The 25,899-nt window shown below is 44.1% G+C and overlaps 1 protein-coding gene and 1 long non-coding RNA gene across 2 annotated transcripts in view; one reads left to right on the top strand and one right to left on the bottom strand.

The window, feature by feature from the left end:
• The window catches only part of GFRA4 (GDNF family receptor alpha 4), a 733,069-nt gene that overhangs the window by 540,617 nt on the left and 166,553 nt on the right, over positions 1-25,899 (top strand). The window lies entirely within an intron of this gene.
• On the bottom strand, positions 10,999-25,731 carry LOC137562900 (uncharacterized). Its single transcript, XR_011030209.1, has 3 exons — positions 25,669-25,731; positions 16,960-17,073; positions 10,999-11,079 (listed from the first exon to the last, which is right to left on the bottom strand). It is a non-coding gene; the product is annotated as an uncharacterized lncRNA (long non-coding RNA).

Raw genomic sequence — 25,899 nt, 5'->3', positions numbered from 1 at the left:
GTCATAGCTCACTGACCATTACATCTCACAAGCTCAGTCTGGATGGCCGTTTGGGGTCCCCTTACTGATGTAAAGGTCAATATTTCTTTATGAAATGCTCTTTGGTAATCCTCACTGGAGGACCGGCTGCACACAAGCGATTATCCCACTCCGCGTGATTATCCTTCTGAAATATAGATCTTCATTGTACGGCCGCACAGAGACCGCCGCGCTATTGTTTTCCCGCTCTGCGGATTTTACCTGAGACAGAGAGGAAATCTACACCTGGGCTATTAGTTTTTTTGTTTTCTTCAAAGAGGCACTGTAGTGACATAAAGTCGAATACACTACATTATTCAGGATACCCAAATTCATTATTCTGGTTTCAGCATCAGAAACACCTCCCTATAGCTATTTATTGCTGTATGTACATTGATATGTAGCCCCTCCCGCCCAGTGATGTCACAGCCTAGGCTGTTTAGCTATGCGGAATTCTACTCCCAGAGCATTCTGGGAGACCAACTTTTTGTTTCTGCTGACTTCAGAACACCATAATCATTTAGTTTCATTCAGTAAAGTTCCTCTTTAAAGTTAAATTCTGTTTTTTCTAAAAATGTACTACAAAAACAATTCCGTACAAATGTTTTTGCAATTAAAGGTTATTAAAAAAAAAATACCTTTTTATTTCTATTCAATCAACCAACTCCAACTGGTATCTCACAAACTGCGTCTGTTTTATTTTCAGGAAGCTTTTTCTCTTCATAGATAGTCCAGGTGTTCCCTCTTCCTGCACTAGTGGTCAGCTGCACAATGTAGGAGGTCTTGTTAGTTGATTTCCACACCTGCACTCATTGGGTGACTGTCAACAGACTTGACGCTCCCAACCTGATAGACTGTGCTAGGATCATGGTGGAGGATCGGGGGAGGGGGGGTGAACAGATGGAAGGATTGATGTCAAAGTGAGCACCGGAGAAGGCTAGGAGTCACGCCCCCAGAAATCTATCAAAAATTGGTCAGCAGTGTATGGGTAGGAAACAGATGCCTCTCTAATCAGCTTCGGTCAGAGAGGGATCTGCCTATACATCAAGTGATCCAATGCGAAGAATCCACAGCACCATGTCAGTAATGTATATTGTTTAAAATAATAAAGAGATAGCCATAGCAGGGACAGACGCTGTTTCGGTCAAGGTCCTTCCTCAAGCTGTGTCAGGCTTACTCTGAAGTGTAACACACACATCATCCCTTATAACAGGCATAGGCAGTACAGGAGATTGCCTGGAGTGCCATTGGACCTGGGGGGGGGGCACCATGTTGCTGGATTAAGCCCCAAATTAAGCCCCCCCTGGACTAAGCCCCACCCTGTGAGTGTTCTATTACTTGCTTCTGCTGCATCTACTTAGCGTAAGTTGCAGGCAGCTGCCACCTTTGTGCCTTGTGCATCCTTCTTTCCCCCTTTGTGTCTCCTTCAGTCCCTTGTGCCATTTCTGACCCCGTTTGTCCTTCTGTCTCCCTTTGTGCCTCCTTCTGTATCCATGTGCCTCCTTCAGTCCCCCTGTGCCACCTCTGCCTCCTTCTGTCTGTGCCCCTTTGTGCCTCCTTATGTCCCCCAGTGCATCCTTATGTCCCTTTGCCTTTACTTGTCCCCTTGTGCTACTTCTGCCACTTGTTCCACCTTCAGTCCCACTCTGCCTCCTTCTGTCCTTCTGTCTCCCTTTGTGCCTCCTTCTGTCCCCATGTGCCTCTTCAGTCTCTATGTGCCCCCTCTGTCCCCTGTATCGCCTTCTGTGCCCTTTTGTGCCTTCTTCTGTCTCCCTGGGGCTTTTTCTGTCCCCTTCTGCCTCCTTCAGTCTCCCTGTGCCTCCTTACATCCCCCTCTGACATTTTCTGTCCCCATTTGTGCCTCCTTCTGTCCCCCTGTGTGCATACTTCTGCACCCCTCTGTGCCTCCTACTGTTTCCCTATGCTTCCTTCTGCCACACTTTGTGCTTTTTTTCTGTCCCCCATTGTGCCTCCTTCTGTCCCGTGTGCCTCCTTCATTCCCCCTGTGCCTCTTTCTTTCCTCCTGTGCCTCCTTTTGTCCCCCTTTGTGCCTAAATCTGTCCTCATTGTGCTGCCTCCTGCCCCACTTTGTGCCTCCTTCTGCCCCACTTTGTGCCTCCTTTAGTCCCCCTTTCCCTCCATCTGTCCTCTTTTGTGCCTACTTCTGGCCCTCATGCCTTCTTCTGTCCCCCTGTACCTCCCGCTGCCCCTCTGTGTACCTCCCTCTGTCCTCCTGTGCCTCCTTCTGTCCTCCTTTGTGTCTCATTCTGCCCCCCATTGTGCCCCCTTTTGTCCCCCATTGTGCCTCATTCTTGACTCATTTGGGCTATTGAGTCTTTCCACTTAAGCACACGTCTGTTCCCGTTGGGTGCTGGTCTACCTGGTATATATGTTACGGCCAGAACCCGAAGTTTGGCCACCTCTAGTTCTGGCCGGCCACTTCGGGTTCTGGCCGGCCAATGCGCGAAGTGGCCGCTGCGCTGTGGCCAATGTTAGAAACGGATTGATTCCTCTGAGGTTAATGTATCTTCTGGCCGCAGCGCAGCGGCCAAACGTAGAACAACTTCGTTAATTTATTGCAATTCAGCCGGCGGCAATGTAACAATTCAAGCCGCCGGCTTTTTTCTCTGCCTCTCTCTCTCCTCTTATGGGCAGCAGGCGGGGGACACGCGTGTCCCCGAGAGTCGTTCGTGGCAGCAGAGTGGGGAGGCTGCAGACATCGCTTCTGCCAGCACCCGCTCTGCAAGAACGGCAGGATTCCCCTGCCGCGACGAACGACTCCGGAGGGGGGACACGCGTGTCCCCGCCGGCTGCCCATAGAAGAGGGAGAGAGGCGGGAGGGAGGAGATAGAGGCGGGGGGCAGGAGAAGGAGAGAGAGGCAGAGAAAAAATTTGTTTGAAAAAAAAAAGGCTTGAATTGTTACATTGCCGCCGGCTGAATTGCAATAAATTAACGAAGTTGTTCTACGTTTGGCCGCTGCGCTGCGGCCAGAAGATACATTAACCTCAGAGGAATCAATCCGTTTCTAACATTGGCCGCAGCGCAGCGGCCACTTCGCGCATTGGCCGGCCAGAACCCGAAGTGGCCGGCCAGAACTAGAAGTGGCCAAACTTCGGGTTCTGGCCGTAACATATACATCAAGTGATGAATGGCTGCCATTAGGAAATACCCATGGGAACATAGAATTTTTATTTTACAAATTTTGGTGGCATCGTCCATAATCTTGTCACTTTAGACTTACTTAAACCTTTTTGAACTTTTGCTTTTTATTTTTTTTATCTGTTTACAATAACGTCAGTGTTCCCTGGAGGGTGCCAACCTACGAAAAGGAAAATAGAATGGCGCGTCCTGTGCGTTCCGCTTTTTCCTGCTGCCCTTAGCTCATTGGTTTGATCTTGTTATTACAGTTAAATTCCAGGAAGGCAGCTACAATTATATAGAGTTATTGTAATATGAATGTCAGATTTAAAAAATAAAATAAAAGCGAGAGAGCGGGAGGGAGTGGGAGTCTGAAATCGGCAGCGAGGAATTTTATTAAAGGCTCTCTTGGCGTTACACAAAACGCCACGCTGCCACCGCGGCCGTGATGGGTACAGTCTGTAGCTGAGCAGAGAGAGCATACGATCAAATTAGAAACCATTTTGGTTTAGGGCTGTTTTTGTCATTATCATCTTTTTTTCTCTCTCTCTTATTATGATTACTTTTCTTTTGATGTGACGCGGAGTGTGTTATTAAGCGGAATGAAATAAATAATAGGCCCTGCTTTGAAGTCAAAGACGCGGTTTCCTGGTGATTGATTAGAGGGTACTGCGGAATATTATGTACCTGCGTTCTGAAACATTGCTTCCTGGAGAATCTTTTGTGTTTTTCTTTACAAGAAATTACCGAGTGATTAAAACCGCCGAGGAGGCCCCGTATGGCTGGGCTGTGATTATAGCATGATAGATGCGGGGAGAACACAATAACTACTAAAGCTTAGCCTATTTGTGTTTATTAATGTCAGCCTATATGTAAAATCACGCCTCGCAGGAATCGGTGGGGCGGGACGGTGTTACCGAACAACATAATTGGGTAATCACAAACACTTTTTCTTATAAAACTTTGCTCCTTAGTCCTTAGTGTTAAAGTGAACCAGAGACAAAGCCCCCTCATGTATTTTATCATATATATCAGTGGGAACATTAAAGAAAATACCTACCCTGCTCTCTGTTTCATTCTTCACTGCTCAGCCTGCTTGTTAACAGCCCTGATAAAATCCCCGGCTGAGCATTCAGTCTGGCTTTGCTCAGGAATCATTATAGCTGAGTCTGACTTCTCTGATGTCTTTTCAAGCCCAAGCCTGCCCCCTTCTGGCTCTGCTTTCCCCTTTCTGTATACTTGCAGCAGCACAGAGAGCTGTGATGAGATGGGAGGAGCTGCTAATGTAAGGGTATATTGGAAAACATTTTTTTTATCTATATTTGTTAGTCATAAGAGGTTTCTAGAAATGGTGATTTTATTTTGCAGACAGCCTACTAAATAATAATCTTTTCTGAAGAACTGTGTTTTGCATGGAGTTTTAGTAAAGAAAAAAAAACACACAAAAACGGCACACCAGAGCAGCGAATATACCAGGTATAGAATTTATTTTGTAAAATCTATCGGGGGATATGCTTATTTTGTGCAAAAGCATTCATCTCTGGTTTCCTTTAAAGTGACACTAAAGTGAAAAAAAAAACATATGAGATAATCAATTGTATGTGTAGTACTGATATTTTAAGCGGACCCAAACCAAACATTTTTTTTTAATTCAAAATATTTAGTTGCACCACTCTGACACATACAAAGATAAATAAACACTCCTTCAAGCCTATGATCATTTCAGGGCATGCTTTTCACCCTTCTCTTTTCATAACTAGGGTTATACTGGGGGCAGCCATTAGCAATACCTCCATTGCCGGACACCAACTACTCCACCAGTTTACCGGATTCTGTCCCGGCAATATGAAAGGAAGGGGAGGGGTTTCTACAATAAATGTAAAACATTTTATATTTGTCATCATGCAGCTGAAAAAAGGCTGCTATTTATTATTATAATGTAGAAAATAGATTTTATTTCTGAAATCTTGTATTTTTATTTTGGGTCTACTTTAACTGGTTCAGCCTCACAGTGTCGAAAACCTTATGCATCCGAGCAACGTTCACCTCCCATTCATTCGCCAATAACTTTATCACTACTTATCACAATGTATTGATCTATATCTCGTTTTTTCCGCCACTAATTAGGCTTTCTTTGGGTGGTACATTTTGCTAAGAATTATTTTTTTCTAAATCCATTTTAACAGGAAGATTAAGAAAGAAATGAAAAAAATCATTATTTTTCAGTTTTAGGCCATTATAGTTTGAAATTAATATATGCTATCATAATTAAAACTCATGTATTTTATTTGCCCATTTGTCTGGTTATTACACCGTTTAAATGATGTCCCTAGCACAATTTATGGCGCCGATATTTTATTTAGAAATAAAGGTGCATTTTTTTCAATTTGCGTCCATCACTATTTACAAGCTTATAATTTAAAAAAATATATAATATATTCTCTTGATATGCATATTTAAAAAGTTCAGACCCTTAGGTAACTATTTATGTTTTTTGTTGTTTTTTTTTTAATTGTAATTTATTTATTTATTTTTATTAAAAAATGTATTTGGGTATTTTTGGTGTGGGAGGGAAACAGCTAATTTTAAATGTAAAATAATGTAATTGTTTAGTAAAAAAATGTATGTGGGTGTAGTTTACTATTTGGCCACAAGATGGCCACAGTTCAAAAAATCCTGGATGCGAACGATCTCGCATCCAGGAACTAGAAAGAGGACAGAATTTTTTTTTTTTTTTTTGCAGAAAGACAGCGGTCTCTGATACGAGATCGTCAGTTTTTCTGCGGGGGACTTAGATCGGTGAATGGGAACTATATTCCCATTCACTGATCGGGGGGCTAACAGCAGGCGGCGGGAGCACGCGTGCAGGAGCGCGCGCAGGAGTTCGCACAGCGCCGCTGCAGCACCACAGCCTATCTGGAGGAATATGCTCGTCCAGATAGGCTGAACTGGTTAATAGAACATTCATGGCAAATAAAAGATTTTCCTATTTTTATTTGCAGTAAATAAAGTGCACTTTATTTTTATAACATTGCATCATTCTCTAATATTTTCAGTTTACAAACTACACTCTGTATTTTAAATTATGAAACAGAGCAGAGCTAATGACCCTTTGAAGTTTTCTGCAGTAAATCCTTACAAACAAGAAACAGCGAGAGACAGGTTGAGATAAGTGCTTCAGAAAACTCAAAGAGCTCAGAGAAGCTCTTTTGCATATATAATAAGTGAAGTTTACTGTGCTGGAAATAATATGAGACTCATATCTTTGCTCCTAATGTTCTATTTCTTATCTGTACTACACATACAAATAATTATTTCATAAGTTTATTTTCACTTCAGATTCCTTTTAACTCTTTCTTCTTCTCAGACAGCAATGACAGTACCAGCAGGAGAATTGTGAGTTTTTCTTATTATTAGAGATTGGAGGTGGACCATAATTATTCCATTGTCTTCAAAATCAGGCGGATCTAAAGAGGAACTTTAACTCAGGATTGAACTTCATTCCAATCCGTAGCCGATACCCCCTTTCCCACAAGAACTCTTTACCTTTTCTTGAATAGATCACCAGGGAAATCTGTATGGCTGATTTTGTGCTGAAACTCCTCCCAGAGCATGATGTCAGGGCCATGGTCCTAACAGTTTCCTGTGTGTGAACCTCTTTGCATTGTGGGAAGTAACGACTGTTTCCGACTGCCAAGCAAGCTGTATCTTACTCTGTTGACCCCGCACATAATTCATTATATTGAAGACCTCATCCAGCAGTGGCTGGATAGTGTACTGGTTAAGGGCACCGCCTTTGACATGGGAAACCATGGTTCGAATCCTGACTAGGGTCAGTACCTATTCAGTAAAGAGTGCAAGGCAACACTTCCTAACACTGCTGGGTGGCCTCTTGAGCGCATCCTAGTGGCTGCAGCTCTTGAGTGCTTTGAGTCCAACAGGAGAAAAGCGCTATACAAATGTTCAGATTATTATTATTTTAAAGGTTTAATTAAGGTCTAATTACTTGGATAAAGCAGGAAGAGAGTGAATGGATTTGGCTCATGTTGCCTTCATTTGGGACCCCAGTGTGCGCAGGATGAAACAGACCCACAAAAGCACCATGCATGTGACTGCGCTAATGAAAAACTAAAATTCCAAAATGTGCAAAGTTTGTACAACATAACACTTATGTTTCTAAAATGCTTGGGGAAGGGGTGTAAAAAGTTTATTATTTATATAGCACCGACATCTTCCACACTTCTGTACAGAGTATATAGTCTTGTCACTTAACCCCCACAGAGGGGCTCATAATCTAATCCATACCTTAGTCATATGTCCATCATAGTCTAGGGACAATATTAGAGGGAAGCCAATTAACTTGTCTGTATGTTTTTGGGATGTGGGATGAAACTAGAGTTCCTGGAGAAAAACCACGCAGACACAGGGAGAACATACAAACACTGTGTAGATAGTGCCCTTGCTGAGATTCAAACCAGCAATGGTTCGAACTGCAAGGCGACAGTGCTATACACTACGCCACCATGCTGCCAAATGAAAACAAAAACTATTTAGAGTGGCAATAATGATAGTAAAACATTGGTAAACGTTACCGATATTTTACCACAACTAAACATAACGCTACTCTCACACAGAACCTTCCCCCCTCCGACAACCAACCTTTAAACCCCCCTTCCTAACACCTATCCCTAAACCCCCTTCCTAAAGCCTAACCCTAAACCCCCCCTTACTGATGCCTAACCCTAAATCCCCCTTCCTAAAGCCTAACCCTAAACCTCCCCTTCTTAAAGCCTAACCCTAAAATCCCCCTTCCTGATGCCTAACCTTAAAACCCCCCTTCCTAAAACCCCCCTTCCTGATACCTAACCCTAAAGCCCCCTTCCTAAAGCCTAACCCTAACTCCCCCCTTCCTGATGCCTAACCCTAAAACCCCCCTTCCTGACACCTAACCCTAAAGCTCCCTTCCTGATGCCTATTGCCTAACCCTAAAGCCCCCTTCCTAAAGCCTAACCCTACCCCCCCTTCCTAAAGCCTAACCCCCCCTTCCTGATGCCTAACCCTAAAACCCCCCTTCCTGACACCTAACCCTAAAGCTCCCTTCCTGACACCTAACCCTAAAGCCCCCTTCCTAAAGCCTAGCCCTAAAACCCCACCTTCCTAAAGCCTGAACCTAAAACCCCCTTCCTAAAACCTAACCCTAAAGCCCCCCTTCCTAAAGCCTAATCCTAAAGCCCCCTTCCTGATACCTAACCCTAAAGCCCCCTTCCTGACACCTAACCTTAACCCCCCCCCTTCCTGATGCCTAACCCTAAAACCTCCTTCCTGTAGCCTAAACCCCCACCGATGCCTTCCTGACCACTGACCCCCTTCCTGACACCTAACCCTAAAACCTCCTTCCTGTAGCCTAAACCCCCTTCCTGACACCTAATCCTAAAGCCCACTTTCCTGATGCCCAGCCCTATAAAACCATTTCTTAACCATATAACATTCCAGTGATAAATTTCAAAATTACAATTTTCAAAAAGGAAAAAATTGAAATACAAAAGACTAAAAGAAAATTCAAAAACTATAACGTTCTAATATTCAAAACCGAAAAATTTTGAATAGACAGGCCAGGGTATTGGGCACCCATATTTCTGCTTTGGGTGCCCAATAGCCGATATTTGCATTAGCACCTACGGGGTACCCAAATCGTCCATTAGCTGCAGGCACCCTAATTCCCTGCTTCCCGTCCCGAGTCTGGGGCCCACAAAGCTTTTTTATGGCTACTTATGGTGGCCAAGCCATCTTATGCCCTAATGTTAAAGGGAACCCGAGGATAGAGGGATATGGAAGCTGCCATATGTATTACCTTTTAAGCAATACCAGACACCTGCTAGTCCTCCTGATCCTGTGTCTCTAATACTTTTAGCCATAGACCTTGAACAAAGCATGCAGCAGATCAGGTACTCTGACTCAGCTGACTCAGAGTTTACTGTATCAGCCATATGCTTGTTCCAGGGATTTGATTTAGACACTACTTATGCCAGAAAATCAGGAGAGACAGGGCCACCAGGCAACTGATATTGAATACAAAGAAATATTGCAGCAGCGGACGGATTTTTGGCAAGGCCACATAGGCCATGGCCTAGGGAACCAGAAATTTAGGGGCGGCTCAGTGAGGGGCAGTAAAGCTGTTTTATGCTGCCATCCCTATCTACAAGGACAGCTTTAACCTTTGAACTCTCTGTCCTGTACTTGTGTCATCCCTGCAAGTTGTGTAAGCTCTATCCTGCAGGTACACATCAGCCTAACTCACATGGTGACACATTGGGTCCATCATTAATGAGATGGCAAACATAACATAAAAGTTGTTAAGGAAAACATAACTTATAATCTATACCCATATTACTGAAATAGCTATTGTCTGTGACATCCAATGATAGAAAGTAAGTAGAATTCTCATTTGGGCACACAGAGACAACAACCATACAGATGGTATACTGTAGTTGGCCTTGGGCGGTAAAAAGTACAAATCTGGCCCTGATGGCAGCCTCCATATCCCTCTCACCTCAAGTTCCCTTTAAAGAGGATCTGTAATGTAAAAGAATCCCACTGGTGGATACTTAATGTAAAAATGTATATGTTGGTTGCTATTGGCAACAGCACCACACACCTTTTGCTCCGGCACCGGCAACTCATTAGAGCTGCAACTCACAGCGACAGCATAGAGGAGATAGAGCGGAGACAGCCTTCTTCACCTTACAAAGGGGTTTATTAAGCTTGTGTTACATGTTGATTTCTTCAGAGTATAAATAGTCTTTCCTATGTACATCACATATATTTACAGCATACAGACAGGAAACTAGTATTCTAACTAGGAAGCATAGAGAGAGCCGGATAGCTGGAAAGTATAGTACCGTTTTCCCTCTGGTCTCCCTAATTTATATGAACATCAAAGAGTTAAATTCTGACATCACCCGAGCCATACCCCTAAGCCTACCATTGGCTGGCATGAGCATATGACCCACCTCATCATTAATATAATGTCATATTCCATTGCTTTATACCCTACATACAAAGAATGCAATGTTTTATAAACATTGGCTTTGTTTAACATTCCCGTTGTCTAAGGTCTAACTGACCCATTATGTGGCCTTCTAGAGGTACATGTTCCTGGTAACTGGCGGTATGTGGCCTTACACAAGGAACATCTTCTTCTCCGAAAAACTCTGCTTAAAGAGAACCTGTATCTCAAGTCTTTTGCTAGACTTCAGTACCTAAGGCTAGAACTCAAGTATACTTACATTCTAACACTTACCTCGAGACGGGGAAGCCTCTGGATCCTAATGAGGCTTCCCCCGCCCACCGGTGCCCCGGCAATCCAGCGCTGCAGCCTCCTGAAGTGCGGCAAGGTAAATATTTACCTACCGCAATCCAGCGCAGACGCACTAGCGGCTCTTCATTCGGGTAAGGCGGAAATAGCGGAACTTGATTGGATCCACTCTACTGCGCAGGCGCGAGTCCTTTGCGCCTGCGCAGTAGAGCGGATACGATCGGGCTTGCCTATTTCCGCCTAGCTCGAACGAAGAGCCGATTGTGCGCCTGCGCTGGATTGCAGTAGGTAAATAAATCTTCTCTTGTCAGGCTTGTCGGGGGAGCATTCGGGGGAGGCAGTGCTGGATTCCTGCAGGCTTCAGAGGTCGAGGAAACCTCATTGGGATCCAGAGGCTTCCCCCTCCCAAGGTAAGTATCCCCCAGAGGGTTTTTTTACATTACAGAGTCTCTTTAAAGTAACATCGGAGAAGGAGACATCGGAGAAGTTTATTTTAACAATTGATGTTGGCGTCTCTTACCGTATTTTCTTATGAAGACAGAATAAGTTGTAAGGACGGACCTGTTTTGTGTTCATGCCTATCAATGCATCTGGCGTCTCTCCACCCCTGGAAAAGACGATATGTAGAGTGTGTTTTTACTAGTCAATGATACGCCTTTCTTCTACGACTTTAGTCAATCATATCATTACAGAGAGGAGTGCGCGGAGGGAATTGGGAATAGGTGAATTAAGGCCTGATGTTCCATACATTATCCTGTCAATCTCCTCCAAGCCTGAAACTACCTCGCTCACCGCGAACCGCGCGCATCAAAGTCTCCGGGTAGCCGTAATGGAAGTGAAAATTGTTCCTTATTTACCAAGAAATATCACTTGAAGCTAAGAGCTTCTGCACGGACGAGCGTGCCGCATTGATCCGCCGCTTGTTATGCTGCTGAGAGATTGCCGTGCATAAAATAGATCTCGCTCATCGCATTCCGCTGTGCGGCGCCGAAGACACAGGGCCTCATCCAACGCATTGTGTTTGCGATCGGATTATTGAACAGAGAGCCGGTAACCTGGCTTTTAAACGCACAGCAGGCTGTCTCCTTCATGGCGGCTTGATGTAAATCTCTCCGATACAGACAGAGATTGAACCGCGGAAAGTGCTGGCGGAGGGCCGAAGGTACCCGCGGCCGTAAATTGCCTGCCGGCCAATCGAGATGGAAGGGAAGATTTGGTGATTGCAAAGCAGGCCCAGGTAATGATTGAGTTCTGCAGACGGGCTTTACAAAACTCTATGGTGTGACAAACACATACGGTTATTTAGGCCTGTGTTTTGTCTGCGGACAATCTCTTTGTTTAGGTGCCCACTTCCGCAGACGATTTATTTAGAGGCTTGCAAGTTTTTCAGGCCAATTTGTTTTAGCACATTTTTTTATTTCTTATTTGTTACATTTCCTTACTGCTAATTGGTACTGCTGTAACTTGTCACTAGAGGGCATTGTGAGATAACAGAGGAGTACATATTGTTCAGTCACTGGGCAGTTGGGCACAGGGCGGGCCAAATGATGGCTCTCCCTGCAGCCGCTAAACTCCCCAGTAATGTTAATTTTGTTAAATAGTTGTAGCAACTCTGAGGGAGATATAATTTGTGGTCTGACGATCGCTGGATACCCAATTTACCGTTTCGCGGAGGGGGGGCGCAGCATAGCATTGCTGCTATGAGGTCGCCCAGCTTCGGCGCTTGGTGCTGAGCGCCGAAATAAACTGCTTCGATGACACTTCTGTTATCAACTTCTATATCCTCTGATAGCAGAGAGACATCAAAGTTTTCCAAGAATTTACAGCACAGCGAATTTTTCCAGCTGAGGTCAAAAGCAAGTGCACTTATCTCAAACAAGATAATTCCTTTGAAACTGCTAATAGGTTGATGGTACAATATTTTAACCAGATGCGATCATTCGACACAATATTTACAATCGAATTGTACAGAAAACAGCGCAGTGTAGTTAGTGTTGTTTCCCCTTCCCCCGACTATGGGCCCGAAAACATCAGATGTTGTTAAAGAGGAACTTCAGCCTAAACTAACATACTGTCATTAAGTTATATTAGTTATGTTCATTAAAATAGATAGGTAATATAATCTCTTACCCACACTGTTTTAAAAGAACAGGCAAATGTTTGATTTCATGAGGGCAGCCATCTTTTTTGTTGAAAGGAGGTGACAGGGAGCATGAGACACAGTTCCAACTGTCCTGTGTGCTGATCACCCCTCCGAGTTGCTAGGCAACGTGAATAACAACATAGGAAATCCCATCATGCTTTGCACAGCATCGGGGAAAAAATCCTGGGCAGATCTCTTTGATGGGCGGAGCTTAGCTAAAAATGCAGCTAAAATGATGCTTTGGTAAGAAAAACAAAGTTCTGATGGTGTGAAACTGTTAAAGAAACACCAAGCCTTTTCAGTTCTGCGGAGTAGATTTTTAGTCTGGAGGTTCACTTTAAGGATCTGACAAAAGGGGGAAAAAATAAATCAATACATTTTAAAGTGAGAAGTTAAAAAATAGAAGAGAGTTTAAGAAATGATTGATATTTGCCATGTAATTTGTTCATTTTGTTTGATCCACAATCAGCCTGCACATCATCATCTTTACTACTAGAAGACGAAAAAAAAACGAGTCAGCACCAACTGCCATTATCTATAACCACACCCCCTAACAATGCGATAGGCTAAAAGGTTGGGCTTTTTTTTTCTAGATATACTGTACATATGCACAGAGGGAGATACTGTTTGCTTGGCAGTTGGAAACTGCTTTTATTTCCCACAATGCAACAAGGCTCACAGACAGGAAACTGTCAGGATCTAGGTCCTGATGTCATCCTGTGGGAGGGGTTTCACCACAATATCAGCAATATAGACCCCACCCCCTCCTCCCCTGATGATCTAATAGAGAAAAGGTAAAGATTTCTCATAAGAAAGGGGGCACCGAGGTTCAATACTCCTCTACAAGTTACGTTGGGAGTCCTCTGTACACATAATAGATGAGGGAACGATTGCCGGCCAAAGTGGTCGACTTTTATCTAGTGTGTGTAAGCCTACATGGATAGGTGTACATACTCACGCATGCGCAATCATACTCACGCAGGCGTAGCCATACTCACGCAGGCGCAATCATACTCACGCAGGCGCAGCCATACTCACGCAGGCGCAGCCATACTCATGCAGGCGCAACCATACTCACGCAGGCGCAGCCATACTCATGCAGGCGCAATCATACTCATGCAGGCACAATCATACTCACGCAAGTGCAGCCATACTCACGCAGGTGCAGCCATACTCATGCATGTGCAGCCATACTCATGCAGGTGCAACCACACTCACGCAGGCACAATCATACTCACGCAGGTGCAACCATACTCACGCAGGTGCAGCCATACTCATGCAGGCGCAACCATACTCATGCAGGCGCAGCCATACTCACGCAGGCGCAGCCATACTCACGCAGGCGCAGCCATACTCATGCAGGCACAACCATACTCATGCAAGCAAACAGAGCTACACAATAGGTTTTTTGACTTTGAACAGTTGTAAAGGCAATCCTTTTTATTTTACACTATCTCCATTTTTTTTCGAGAATTTGCTTTGTTCAGTTTGGGTTCCGTTTGACTTCAATGTCAAACTTCTAAATTGTGGCATTTGCACTTATCCATAAAAAGCAACTAAAAGAAAAAGGGCCGGCCTGATGTGAATAATGAAAATGTCTTTTGTTCGGGATTTCCGCATGATCGGCGCGACAGGGATTGTGTGGGGGGCGGATCTTTTGACCAAATATTTTTAGCACTAAAAGGTTTCTGTCTTTCCCCTCCTGTATCCTCCTGTCTGACTCCCGAGCGTGCTAAGTACCTCTGTGTGACCCCCATGAGTGACGCACGGGCTATTCAGCCATTCACGATAAAATTGGCAGATAGAAAATGAATCATTATGTGTCTGGCAATAATTCTCATAGCCGGGGGCATCTGGGGATATATTTTGGGAAATGAGGAGGAGAGGCCTTACAATAAGAAGAATCGTGTAGAAATCAACAGTGTGGTGGGTTTAATTTTCTCTCTTATTTAAAAAGAAAAGTATAATTCAAGAGATTACATTTTGTTTTGCCAACTTAAAAGGGTAACCGAGGCGAACCTCAGGTCAAAAAATGGATACTTACCTAAGATGAAAGGATCCTCTGGATCCTGTGTGTGCTTCACAGGCTGCCCTACCGAACCACCATTGTTGTTTAGAGACCCGTAATAGAAATCTGAGAAAAGAGCTTGTTGGATTTCTGTTTCGAGCTGCGCTCCTCTTTGTACAGAAGCGTGGCCGTACTGTGCCTGCGAGAGTGTGCCTGCGCCTGCGTGAGTATGATTGCGTCTGCGTGAGTATGGCTGCGCCTGTATGAGTATGATTGTGCCTGCATGAGTATGGCTGCAGTTGCTTGAGTATGGCTGCACCAGTGTGAGTATGGCTACGCCTGCATGAGTATGGCGGCGCCTGTGTGAGTATGGCTGCACCTGTGTGAGTATGGCTACGCCTGCATGAGTATGGCTGCACCTGTGTGAGTATGGCTGCCCCTGCGTGAGTGTGGGTGCGCCTGCGTGAGTGTGGCTGCGCCTGCGTGAGTATGGCTGCGCCTGCGTGAGTAAGGCTGCACCTGTGTGAGTATGATTGTGTCTGCATGAGTATGGCTGCAGTTGCTTGAGTATGGCTGCACCAGGGTGAGTATGGCTGCGCCTGCATGAGTATGGTTGCGCCTGTGTGAGTGTAGCTGCACCTGCATGAGTATGGCTGCACCTGCATGAGTATGGCTGCACCTGCATGAGTATGGCTGCGCCTGCGTGAGTATGGCTGCGCCTGCGTGAGTATGGCTGCACCTGCGTGAGTATGGCTGCACCAGCATGAGTATGGCTGTGTCTGCGTGAGTATGGCTGCACCTGTGTGAGTATGGCTGCACCTGCGTGAGTATGGCTGCACCTGCGTGAGTATGGCTGCACCTGCGTGAGTATGGCTGCACCTGCATGAGTATGGTTGCGCCTGTGTGAGTATGGCTGCACCTGCATGAGTATGGCTGTGCCTGCGTGAGTATGGCTGCACCTGCGTGAGTATGGCTGCACCTGCGTGAGTATGGTTGTGCTTGCGTGAGTATGGCTGCACCTGCATGAGTATGGTTGTGCTTGCGTGAGTATGGTTGTGCTTGCGTGAGTATGGTTGCACCTGCGCAGTAAACCAGTGGCTAGCCACTTGTGTACTAGGTACTCCATGCTAAACTGCAGGTGGCACCATTCTTGTGCGGTTGCAACAGGTTCGTGCATGATGAGGAGCATGGCACAGATCTTTCAGAGGGTCCCGATGAGAGACGGTAGGGGTGGGGAGGACATGGATAGCCTCTGGCTTTCTTCTTCTTAGGTAAGTATCTGCTTTTGACTCGAGGTTACTTAACTACGGAGAGGGGAGACTCTGCCTACAGTACCCTCTCTGTCCCCTCTCGGTGTTTCCATTTCAGTGTGGAGCTGCCCATCTTTGGGAGCACAGCACTCAGGGACATTATTGATCCCGAAACCTTCCAAGGGTGCCGGGGGCAGAAAATGTAAAGAAGAACTGCAGTGAAAATAACTTAATGAATAACGTTGCTTATTGTTTACAATATTAATTTATAGATTATTTAGTCTGTGTTTTCCTCTTGTAAAATCTTTCCTCTCCCTGATTTACATTCTGAAACGTATTACGGTGACATCTTTCTGTCAGGTGATCTGTATGGAATGTTTTCTGCACAGAGGGAGATACTGCTTGCTTGGCAGGCAGAAAAAGCTGTTATTTCCCCCAATACGAGGTTCAGCAAACTGACCGGGGTCATGACATCACACTTTGGGAGTGGTTACACAATATCAGCTATACAGACCCCCTGATGATTTATTCAAGAAAAGGTGAAGATTACTCGTGGGAAAGGGGGTATCAACTACTGATTGGAATGAAGGTCAATCCTGGGATAAAGTTGCTCTTTCAAAGGCGGACAGCGCTGGAACGGGAATGGCGAGAAGGTGATGATCGGAATCAGCTAATTACAATTATGCCAAATTCCACATACATTTTTGCAATTACGCCTGTACGTAATTACAAATTTGCAATTCAATTCTTTCTATAATCATTTGTAACTACACGTGAATTTACGCGTAATTTACGTGTAATTTCATGCCGACTTTGGCAGTGAATTGCAAAGCTGCGGGAATCAGAACGCCAGGGAGGTTAAGGAGAATAGTGGGTTCAAGTAATACATTTTTTTAAAAAAAAGACCTTGTAGTTTTTGAGAAAATCAATTTTAAAAATGCAAAGCCAAATGGTTTTTAAACCTAGAAAAATTACAGTTTAAAAAACATTTTTTTTTTGTACTATTAAAATCAATTTTCTCAAAAGCGACATTGGCCTCAATTCACTAAGATCATGCTGGAGATAATAAGGCAAGAGAAAACTTACCTCCACACAGTAAGAGAGTTATCTTACAGTATGTCTTCATTCCATAAGTTACCTCCTCTGTAGTTAAGTTACCTCCTCTGTAGTTAAGTTACCTCCTCTGTAGTTAAAGAGACACTGAAGCGAAAAAAATATATGATATAATGAATTGGTTGTGTACTATGAATAATTACTAAAAGATTAGCAGCAAAGAAAATATTCTCATATTTTTATTTTCAGATACGGTATATAGTGTTTTTTCTAACATTGCATCATTCTATAATATGTGCACGTTACACAACACTCAGCATTCAAAATTCAAAATGAGTCTTTCAGAGCAGTCTGTGAAGTAATGAACTCTCCTCTAGCAGAGGAAAAGTAAACAGTTCAATTACAGTTGAGATAATAAAAGTCAGATAACAGCCCTCTCCACAACTAACTTAGTCGGAGAGCTTAATAGCTTTTTTGCATAGAGATAACAACTGGAGTTTCTCAACTCTTCCTGTACTGGAAACAATTAGACTGATGTATCTGATCTTAATGTTTTATTTCTTAGCTGTACTACACATACAAATCATAATATCATCATTTTTTTTTCACTTCAGTGTCTCTTTAAGTTACCTCCTCTGTAGTTAAGTTACCTCCTCTGTAGTTATTTTCACACGCAGCTAATTAACAGCCTGTCTTTAACTTTAGAATTCTGGAGTTATTTTAAGGATTGAAGAGTTAACTTAAGGACAGGAGAGTTAACTTTTGGTTTGCCTGAGGTAAAATGTTTCTTGAATGCTACATGCCTCATCACCATGGTGATAACTCTAGAAACGTTATTAAAGACAGGAGATAAGCTTAGTGAATTGAGGCCATTGGCCTGAATTCACTAAGATCCTGCTGGAGATAATAAGGCAAGAGAAAACTTACCTCCAAACATCGTTTAAGGTGTAGAGATAAATTTTCACAGTGAGAGAGTTATCTTATCTCTTCAGTCCTTAAGTTACCTCCTCTATAGTTAATTTACCTCCTCTGTAGTTATTTTCATATGCAGTTCTGGAGTTATTTTAAGGATTGAAGAGTTAACTTTAGAGATCTCACCTTAACTTAAAAACAGAAGAGTTAACTTTAGGTTTGCCTGAGGTAAAATGTTTCCTGAATACGACATGCCTCATCACCATGGTGATCACTCTAGAAACGTTATTAAAGACAGGAGATAAGTTTAGTGAATTGAGGCCATTGTCTTTTTGAAAAATTATTTTTGTAATTTGTACCCACTATTCTTCTTAATATATGTAGCAAACAATTATGGGGTGTAATGATCCGCTCAGCTGCCTGCCCAGGCAGGCAGCTTTTTGACCACTGTTCAGGTCTTCATTCTGCAGGTCTCTGGAAGAGAGACCTTTTGTCAGTTTTGCAGCTTGCTGCTGCTAGGGAATTTGCATACGTTGGTCATGCAAATTTCCTAGCCACATCCTCTGGAGGTTTGTACTATAAATACCATGTGATATCACAGACCTGCGCTGGTCATAAGGGTTAGTCCTGTGAAACACTCCTGGAGTGTCAGCCTTGCTCATTGTTTGAAGATTAGCTTAGAGTAATTCCTGGGACTGCACTAGGCAGGTTCCCTAGTGCAGTTAGGATTGCATATCTGTTTTGTTTGTCTGTTGCGATTGTTCTGTCCCAGCGGTGGTCGACAGGAAGTCGTTCTGATCTTTGTTCTTGGAGTATAGCTGGAGCAGCGGTTGCTACCAGCTATCTCATCTAATCTGTCTTGCCTGGATCGCACTCGCCTAGCGCTAGTGCTGTGGATCCGTCTGATCTCCATTTCTCTTGCTGTTATCTCGCACTTATTCCTGTTTTCGTGTATCTGTCCTGTCTGCTACGAACGCTTGCTGGAGGCATGGTGAGGTAACCGTTAAGCAAGCGCTCGCGTCCTCTGTTTCATGTTTGTCTGTCGGTGGTTAGTTAGGCGTGCTTGTCTCTGTTGTGCTTAACACGCGGAGACAGCGCATAAACGCGTGCACTGTTGCGAATGAGTGCGGTGTTCGCGTTTAGTTAGTGTTTGTTATTTTCCTTATCTTCTCATTGTATGATTTGCTGTGCCTTCGCTACTCTCGTGCTCTGCCTTGCTGTAGCCTTGTGTCACCTCTGGCAATCGCCTCTCTCGCGATTGCGTTCCTACTTGATATCTGCTGTTGTGTATGCATCGTCGCGGGTTGGCGACTAGTTTGGTGCACACACATACAATCTGTCCCTTTGCTCAATCTCATTCGCAATTGCTTCTCAGGCGATTGCGTTCTCACTCGGTTTCCTTTGTTGTGTGTCCGCTGTCACAGGTGGGCGGCTAGATTGGTGGACATACATACATTCCTCATTTGTGCTTATTCGGTCTTGTGTCGCTGTTAGCAACCGCCATCTCTGGCGATTGCCTTCTCACTTTATCTTCCTGGTTGTGTTTTCATCGTCGCAGGGTGACGACTAGATTGGTGAACACACATACCCTCTGTCGCTTTGATCTCTCGTTCAGGGCTATCTTGCCCTGCGTTCCTTCCCTTCGTGCAATTCCTGTCTGGCGTGTGTGGTAGGGCAGAGGATCTGTTCCTCTGCACTCCACAGCTCCACCTGCCAACAGGAATTTCCCTCTACAGGTGCATTGCACCTTTTGCTGGGTTCCCTCAAATTATACGCTTGTGGAGGATTTCCGCAGTGTCAGCGCACATCTTGTGCGCTGATCACGGAGAGAATTCCACAATCGTTACAGTATGACCAGCCAAACCGAAATTCCCAGTGTAAAGGGAATTTCCGATTTGTACGATTTGGTCAAATATGGGTCCTGTGTTACATGGGGGCTTTGCTATTTACCATCAAAGTCGGCACAAAATTACGCGTAAATTATTCATAAATTCATGCGTAATTACGTAATTGTAACAAAAAAACTACAACATTAATTACGCTATTCCCCTAAAATTTCACATTACGATTATGATGGGTAATGGCGTATTACGATGCGTAATTATGCACGGGCGTAATTTCTGCTCATCACTAGAAGGGACAGAGAAGGCTCTGTACAATCCCTCTCCATACATAAATATCAGATTTTTTTTTTTCCGTACAGATTTGCTTGAAGTAGTATGTAGACCCTAGATTCCCAACACGGTGCATGCAGGGCCGGGCCGAGGCATAGGCTGGAGAGGCTCCAGCCTCAGGGCGCAGTGTAAGAGGGGGCGCAGAATTCATTCAGCTGTCATTCTTAATTGTGTTTGAAGCAGAAAGAAATAAGAAAAGGGGATACATGGCAGTGACTGCAAGCCAGATAACTACATATTAAGGTGTTGGGGAGGTTGGGGGCCCTGTGGCGCCTCTTAGTCTAATAGCAATCAGTGTGTGATGGCTGGGGTGGCAGGGATGGAGGGGCGCACTTTGGTGTCTCAGCCTTGGGTGCTGGAGGACCTTGTCCCGGCTCTGGGTGCATGCACCCCAGGGAGTACGTGGACTTGTCATAGTCAATATAAATATAATCTGTCATTGATCCCTTTGCTCCATGCTCAAGTCCATCAGCCGTATGGAAACCTGTACAAAGCTCTTTCAGAGAGGTGTGAGGAGGTGTGTAGTCCATAGGAGTCCCAAGGCTTCCTACAGATACAGGAAAAACACAGAGAGAGACCAGGAGCCCCTTGTGGTGTAGTATATTAATGTCAAATTCTGAATAAATGCAAAGTGATGAGGTACTCACAAAGGTGGGTTGCAAGACCAGCAACTACAGTATAAAAACAAGTGAGGAAATCCCATCCCCACTCGGTCTCTTTGTCTTCAAATTTATGGGTTGCACTCCAGAAAAAACGATTGTTTGGGTACACAAAACAAACAATTGACAGCAACCTCTAATAGCTAGGGGGGCTGTAAACAATATCACTGGGAGGGAGAAGGCGCCCCAAAAAGTAACCATGGATGTAATAAATATAAAATGGCTTGCCTCTAACAAGAAGGGGCAACGCCAATATAGGAAAGAAATTTTAATAATCAAACACAAAAACGATAACGCGTTTCACGGAGCACAGTCCGCTTCCTCAGATCAAATAAAGCAGTGTCTGGGTAGCCAAGGTGCAAAGCTTGGAGCGCCTAAAAACTTTCAGAGAGGTACTCCACTTCCATACCCCGCCATTAAAGGATACCCGAGGTGACATGTGACATGATGAGATAGACGTGTATGCACAGTGTCTAGCACACAAATAACTATGTTGTGTTGTTTTTTTTCTTTCTCTGCCTGAAAGAGTTAAATATCAGGTAAGACAGTGGCAGTTCCTGTCTGAGTCGGGACTGGGTCAGACTACACTGAAAATAAATTACTTTCCTAGCAGAAAATGGCTTCTGAGAACAGGAAAGAGATAAAAAGTGTCAGTAGTTTAAAGATTTTAGCTCTGGTACACTTCCATGAATGTGTTATTGAGCAAAAACAATAAAACAGTAAAAACTTAAAAAGTAAATTTAAATATAAAATAAAAATGTGGAATATCTTAAAAAGTCATTTTAGGAGAAGGAGGATAGATACAATTGTTTATTTCATTCGTTTATTTTCACCTCGGGTGTCCTTTAATAGCACACAGGTGAATCATAGATCTATCCACAGGAATGTCAAACTCCCAGTCCTCAAAGGCCGAGGCCCTCACACATTTTTGGCTCAGCTTGAATGAATTGATGGATTGAATAAGGAAAGGTGAGGTTCATAATGTAGAACCAATTTCTTTATTTGTCAGTCCCTCCTAAACACTGGCATGGATATAGCCCTTGAGGACACCTGTGGTCTAATGTCACAAAGGCCGTCTAATGTGAGACAGACAGCAGAACATCTCAGAGATCTCAAGTCTTAATACTTCCTTCGAGCTCTGCCCCGTATGTCAGACATGTAGAATATTATTTCTACAAATGCGAGTGGCTAACAGAACTGCAATATTGTTTCAAGCACCAATTCTCCGGCAGACATTGTTTGGCTGTGGAACCCAAGTGATATCTTGACCTAGCTCAGCGGCAGTCTGTTCTTTTCAGTCATAATAATACACATAAATCTTCTTTACATATCGGGGATTACATAACTCTACATCTAGTCTTCTGAATCCTTAGAAGACAAGAAAACATACCTTCCATTTACACCACAGATTATACATCTCTTTACATCAATACAGGAAACACTCTTGAGAAGCAGAGTCTGAATACGAGTCTTATTCAGCAGACCAGCACAAAGACTATGGTAATGTGCTGCAAGTACGGCACTACCCAGCAGCCAATCACATTTTAGATTACTCTGATTATAATTATTTATTATTATTATTGACTTATATAGCGCCAGGATCTTCCGTGCCGCTGTACAATAGCATACAGGGTATAACAATACAAAGTATACAATACAGCAGTTGATACAAGACAAGAGGGTATAACAGCTATGCAGTGATTGAACAAATTAACTACATATTTTTACACATTGGTGGGAGGTATGTACACCCATTACACAGCATTGTGAGACAAAAGGGGAAGAAAGCCCTGGCCAAAAGGCCTTACAGTGTAAAGGTTTAAGGTGTAGGACAGTAGGTAAAGGGAAGCTGTGTGTGGAGTGGTAGAAATGGTGGTTAGTGGGCAGGGTCCTAGGTAGGAGAGTATGCTTGCCTGAAGAGGTAAGTTTTCAGATTGTGCCTAAAAATAGTAAGTGTGGGTGAGTAAGTGATGTGTTAAGGGAGAGTGTTCCAGAAAAGGGGAGAGCATTGAGAAAAGTCTTGTAAGGGGGAAGAGGTGAGCGTCATCTGTGACCCAAAGACGCCAGGTAAGTATTTGACCCCGCCACCCACCTACATTCATCATCATTAAGACAGGCTTTGTCATTTTAAAAGAAATACTATCGATTAAAGCATTTTTTTTCATATGCTGTATGTTAGGGCACACATTAACACAAGTACTAGGAGCAATTTCCTTCCTCACAGCTCTGCCTCTCTGCTGTAAAATCCTACATACAAAAGTGTCAGGGCTGGTTCACACTCGAGCGATTCTTCAGCGCTTTGCTGATCACTGGCGCCAGTCAGTCAGGAATAGTGTATACACATCTCCCTGCTAGTTATATTACAGCAATATTACAGCTCATCTAGTTACCTGTTACCTCCTCAAATCAGCCTCTTCCTCATGTATCCTGCATGCTGTGACACAGTGAAGTATATTTGTGAGCTGTGTAAGGAATGAAGGATGATTTTTAAGCAGGTAGAGAGGGAGAGAGAACTGGGTGAATAAATAAAGTGCCCTTAGCACTAGTGGTAATGTGTACCCTAATATAGAGTATTAAAAAAAATAGTTTTAATCAACAGTGTTCCTTTAACCGTAGGTACTCTTTAAGCCATGGGGGCACTTACAAGCCTCCTGTGCACCACTTATGGTCCTACCACTAGCGTCCTTAACAGCATCTGACTTGCATCACTGACAACAAAGCATTGTTTTGCTCTGTCACTTTGGACATCTCAGTACTGTTAGCATTTATTTTGGCTCAAATGATTTTTGGAAGCCATGGTTATATTTGCAATAAGGGGACAGAAAAGGGAAGAGTGATGATTCTTCTGAAACCAGAGAGGATCTTCAGCCGAAGCAAAATTGCCCTCAAATAACAGGCCAAGCGTGGAGTGTGATGATCATCAGTCAAGAGGGCCATCCATGTCCTCCACACCTCAATCTTCTGTAGAACCTGGTACCGCCAAAAAATGATGTTATCATCAGGAACATTTGAGATACGGCTTCTGTCATTTTGGCGGAGAGGCGAATCAATTTACTGTATGCTAAATATGTGAACAAAAACTTAATAATAACTCCATAAAAAACCAATGCGCTGAAAAGACATTTTGGATAAAATCACCCAGAGATGACAGATTAACCTTTTTTGGAGGACCAGAAGATACATTAGGCTGTAAGATCTGTGTTTGTCAGTGGCGATAAAAAATTACTAAAAACCTCATTGGTGTAAATACTGAGGAAGCAGCCCCTGCAAACATGGGGGGGGTGTTTCCCTATGGAGGGGGGGCCTAATTTCTACTTCTACTTCTTGTCTTCTACCAGAAGCTGCTCCATCCTGCCTGACCAGAGCCAGGACAAGGTCCTCCAGCACCCAAGACTGAGACACCAAAGTGCGCCCCCCCCATCCCTCCCACCCCAGCCATCACATACTCATTGCTATTAGACTAAGAGGCTCCCCAGGCCCCCCCAACACCTTAATCTCTACTTATCTGGCTTGCAGTCACTGCCATGTGTCACCTTTTCTTATTTCTCTCTGCTTCAAACACAATAGGGGAATGATAGCCGAGTAAGTTGTGCGCCCCTCCTACACTGTGCCCTGAGGCTGGAGCCTTTCTTGCCTCTGCCTCAGCCCGGCCCTGTGCCTGACCATTGACCCAAGAAGTGGAGCAGTGCTGATAGTATCTTTCCTCTTTCCTCCACCAGCTCTGGACCTTACATATCCTCTCTCAAGGCCCATACACATACTTGATCAAAGTCGGTTGAGGCGGCCAATTACGATTTCATCTTGGTCGAGTTTATCCACCAGTTCCATCAACTCAGCCGAGCAATGGCCGATAACCTTGTTCACCCCACTCGTCCAGCCCGCTTTGTCGATAAGATCTAGATATCTTTATTGGTACATCAAAAAGACGGGCTGGTAGTGGGAGGCTGGGTGTGCCAACAAAGATATCTATATCTTATCAACATATGGTGTGTTGTAGGCATTTGTATATGTTTTTGGCATTGTTGCCCAGTGGGGGGAGGGAACATGTGAGTTTGTAGCAGTCCATCTGCTGTTCCTGTGTATTTGAAGAAGCTGTTAGTAGAAAACATTTCAATTATACAGTGAAATCCTGAAGTTCCTCCGTGAGGCTATAACTAAGGCAAAGTAATCTAAGTACACAAGACAAACTGCAGGGATATATTGATTTTATGTCAAATGACACCAATTTTACAGGGCGCGCCACACTCTGCTGATACAGTCAGGAAACTGGACGCACTAAATCTGACACTACAGGGTAAGGATACCACAGTGTGCATTGCTAATCAGAAAAGCTCAGCATTCAAAAAGAAAATGTAGCCTATCGCCTGTTGGTAAGGCCTGTAACTAGGGTGCATACCCCGCCCCCCCCACCCCCCCACGCACACACACTCTGAGTAAGACCATCCACCAGGCAACCTAGGCAGATTCCTGGGTCCTAACTAGTGTCACGGGCCCGTGTCAAGGGCCCCACCTGCCTCCTTCTCTGACCTTTCTCCAATTCAACTTACCAATAGGACCTCAAGGCTGTGGAAAAATCTACTTCCTTGCCTAGGGGCCAGCCAATTATACTGTATCTTAATCCTTTGTCTTGGACTCATGCTTAAAAAAACTGTTCTCACCCCAAGTGTCACCTGCCCCTGTGACCCCCAGGGCCGCTTCTTAAACTGAACCTTCTTCTTAAAGTGCACAGGACAGAAAAAAAAACATAGAGAAATGCACCCTGTATGTATTTAGAGAGTTTAGCCTGTTTGAGTCCCCCTCATCTGTGACTAATCACAAATTGTAATGTAATCTCTCAGCTGTGCCAGCACAGGAATCTCCTTTGCCAAAGCAGAGAAGCTAATTTGTAAAGACAGGATGTTAAAGTGAACCTTCAGACTAAAAATCTACTCAGCAACACTGAAAAGGCTTGGTGTTTCTTTAACAGTTTCACAGCATCAGAACTTTGTTTTTCTTACCCAAGCCTTAATTTTAGCTGCACAGAAGCTAAGCTCCGCCCGATCAAAGAATTCTGCCTGGGAATTTTTCCCTTTAATGCTGTGCAAAGCATGATGGGATTTCTGATGTTGTTGTTCTGGTTGCCTAGCGCGCGCAGCTGGGAGGGGTGATCAGGACACAGGACAGTTGGAACTGTGTCTCATGCTCCCTGTCACCTCCTTTCAACCAAAAATATGTCTGCCCCCATGAAA

This window comes from Hyperolius riggenbachi, chromosome 1 (assembly GCF_040937935.1).
Source record: "Hyperolius riggenbachi isolate aHypRig1 chromosome 1, aHypRig1.pri, whole genome shotgun sequence".
NCBI lineage: Eukaryota > Metazoa > Chordata > Amphibia > Anura > Hyperoliidae > Hyperolius > Hyperolius riggenbachi.
This window is presented reverse-complemented; position numbering and strand designations above follow the sequence as displayed.